This window comes from Giraffa tippelskirchi, chromosome X, assembly GCF_054371585.1.
Source record: "Giraffa tippelskirchi isolate mGirTip1 chromosome X, T2T-mGirTip1v1.2.pri, whole genome shotgun sequence".
In the NCBI taxonomy this organism is placed as follows: domain Eukaryota; kingdom Metazoa; phylum Chordata; class Mammalia; order Artiodactyla; family Giraffidae; genus Giraffa; species Giraffa tippelskirchi.
In genome coordinates this window covers 70,846,961-70,850,539 of record NC_137289.1, presented here as the reverse complement: position 1 = coordinate 70,850,539, position 3,579 = coordinate 70,846,961, and the positions used below count along the sequence as shown (strand labels likewise).

Here is a 3,579-nt window from a genome sequence, read left to right as displayed (position 1 = left end):
ACAGTGCTTCACTCAATATGCCAGCAAATTTGGAAAACTCAACAGTGGCCACAGGACTGAAAAAGGTCAGTTTTCGTTCCTATCCCAAAGAGAGGCAATGCAAAAGAGTGTTCAAACTACCACACAATTGCACTCATCTCACATGCTAGAAAAGCAATGCTCAACATTCTCCAAGCCAGGCTTCAACAGTACATGAACTGTGAATTTCCAGATGTTCAAGCTGGTTTTAGAAAAGGCAGAGGAACCAGAGATCAAATTGCCAACATCCATTGGATCATCAAAAAAGCAAGAGAGTTCCATAAAAACATCTACTTCTATTTTATTGACTATGCCAAAGCCTTTGACTGTGTGGATCACAACAAACTGTGGAAAATTCTGAAAGAGATGGGAATACCAGACCGCCTGACCTGTCTCCTGAGAAATCTGTATGCAGGTCCAGAATCGACAGTTAGAACTGGATGTGGAATAACTGGTTCCAAATTGGTAAAGGAGTATGTCAAGGCTGTATATTGTCACCCTGCTTATTTAACTTATATGCAGTATACATCATGTGAAATGCCAGGCTGGATGAAGCACAAGATGGAACCAAGATTGCTGGGAGACACCCTGGCAGAGAGGGCCCAGTTGGGCTAGGCCTGGCTGGCCAGCAGGATCCCAGCTCAACTTAGGAGATCCTGATGGCTGTGGTGTTTCTTGTAAAACTCTATGAGTACTCACCTCTTTCTTACATCATGTCGCTCATTATGTGCTTCATCGTGACCACTGGCCTGGTGTTGAGATGGTTTGCTTGGGATGTTCCAGTATTTCTGAGTAATTCAGAAGAGACCCAGTTCAACACAAGAGTTTTCAAAAAGCAAATGAGACAAGTCAAGAGTTCTTTTGGCTTAGAGATCACCAATCCATCTTCAGATTCAATTACAACTGTCATAACTTTGTCAACAGATTGCTTGAAGATAGCTGCCTTACATGCTACCGGGGGTGTAGTGTTCAAAAATTATATGAAGCTCTACAGAAGCAATTTTTACTTCTTCTTAACAAGCACTCTGAGAGCATTAGAAGATACTCTGTATAGTGAATATCTCTATCAAGAGCAGTATTTTATTATAAAGGATAGCAACGAAGAAATATATTGTCAGTTACCAAGAGATATTAAAATTGAAGATCTCACTATCCTTTGGTAGAACTGTTGACCCTGACCAATGAGGATGACTGAGAAATTTGTCATTATTTCCATGATGTCAGTAACTCATATTCCTTATGACTTATAAACTCTCCTGTAGAATATTATATCAATATATATTCCTAGTTCAAGGTCAATTTCATGATCTTAATCAACTTTTCATGTCTGCAAATAATAATTGCACTCCCTCCAGCAATTCTTGTCCAGAAGAAAAAAACACAGACCAAAGTTTGCTAGAAAAGACAGGACTATCTGAAAGTGAAGTGGAGCCTTCAGAAGAGAATAGCAAGGACTGTGTGAGTTGCCAGAACAGGACTGTGAACTGGGTGCTCTTGCTGTGTAGACACACGTGCTTATATGATGGCTGTGTTAAGTATTTTCAGCAGTGGCCAATGTGTAGGCAATTCATTCAGGAATCTTTTGAACTTTTCAGTCAAAAAGAGCAAGATGTCAATTTATGGCAAAACAAATACAATATTGTAAAGTTAAAACATAGATAAATAAACTAATTTAAAAAAATAAAGATGTAAAACACAATAAATATAAATGAGATAAAAAAAAAAGACAAACTGAAAAGACTCTGAGGATGTTGTAACAACTGAAAAGTACACTTCCCGCTGAAGATGCAAACTTTGTATTCTTGGAATTAATCACAACATGAAACCTACAGTGTTAACCATCAGTGTAAATTCTAACTTCATATTTGTATCAGACATGGATGGCAAAAATTAAGTATTCCTTGCTGTTCAGTATGACAAGTACTGGAATTACACTCTGTGTTAATGCGTAAAAGCCCATTCAATCTCTTGTGAATAATGTAAACATTTGGCCTTTTATCAGCTAGAGGAATTCAGGTAATTTCAATTAGAAAAATTCTGAAAAGCAATCCATCTAAATTTTGAAGAAGTAAAAGTCTTAATTTCAAAATATTTTTTCTTTGACATATTCTAAAGTGCAATTGGATAAAAGCTGAATTCTTAAATAATTGTATGTTCGCTAGTATACAAAAGAGTTGGAAAAGGCTTCTAATTTAAATCCATTCCTGAAATACCAGTTTTTATAAATATCCATCTGGTTTGGTTTCTCATTTTCCTTATAATCATAGTCACATAAACACAAGTCTTAATTTTTAAATATAGCATCTAAAGTTATAAATGCAAGGAATAATTCTTGACTGTTCTCAGTGTATCATAGATTTAAATGATACTCATTTATAGGAAGCAGATATATAAAACATTGGTAATACAATTTATTCAACAATTAAATTTATTGTAAAATAATATTAGATTATCAGGGTGTGACCTACCAGAGAAGATCTGTGAAACTCTCAATACATTACCTAAAATTTCCTCCTGCATAAAGAATCCATCCAAAACTGGAGAGGTTTCAGAGCCAGAAAAATCACTAAAAGAAACAAACCATTTTTTTATAGCATGTTTTTTTTTTTAATGCCAAAATGACCCCATGCCCTTCTGAATAGTAAATCACTTTGACCGTCCCTTGTCATATCTTCTGAGGAGTTGAGGAAACTGATAGTCAAAAAAAGCCCCATTCCCCACTTTTCCCAAGATGATTCTGAAGAAAAAAATAAATCAGAGCTTCCTGTTTCTTCAATGGAAATACATTTAATTCACTAAGAAATTATGTCATGGTAAATAAACTGATATGCAAAAGAAAAGATTGCTGGGAGAAACATCAATAACTTCGGATATGCAGAAGACATCACCCTTTTGGCAGAAAGTGAAGAAGAACTGAAGAGCCTCTTGATGAAAGTGAATGAGGAAATGAAAAAGTTGGCTTAAAACTCAAGATTCAGAAAACTAAGATCATGCCATCTGGCATGATCACTTCATGGCAAATAGAAGGGGCAATAATGGAAAAAGTGAAAGACTTTATTTTTTTGGGTGCCAAAATCACTGCAGATGGTGACTGCAGCCATGAAATTAAAAAACAAATAAACAAACAAACAAACAAAAAACATTTGCTCCTTGGAAGGAAAGCTATGATCAACTTAGACAGTGCATTAAAAAGCAGAGACATTATTTTGCCAACCAAAGTCCATTTAGTCAAAGCTGTGTTTTTTTCCAGTAGTCATGTATGGATGTGAGAGTTGGACTATAAGGAAAGCTGAGCACTGAATTATTGATGCTTTTGAACTGTGGTATTAGAGAATGCTCTTGAGACTCCCTTGGGTTGCAAGGAGATCCACCCAGTCAATTCTAATGGAAATCAGTCCTGAATATTAATTGGAAGGACTGATGCTGAAGCTGAAAGTCCAATACTTTGGCCTCTTGATGCAAAGAACTGACTCATTGGAAAAGAACCTGATGGTGGGGAAGATTGAATATGGGAGGAGAGGGGGACACAGAGGATGAGATTGTTGTATGGCATCACTGACT

At 36.2% G+C, this 3,579-nt stretch overlaps 1 pseudogene; it reads left to right on the top strand.

The window, feature by feature from the left end:
* Positions 1-677: 677 nt before the first annotated feature.
* Positions 678-1,680, top strand: LOC145535662 (cell growth regulator with RING finger domain protein 1 pseudogene; annotated as a pseudogene).
* The last annotated feature ends 1,899 nt before the right edge of the window (positions 1,681-3,579 follow it).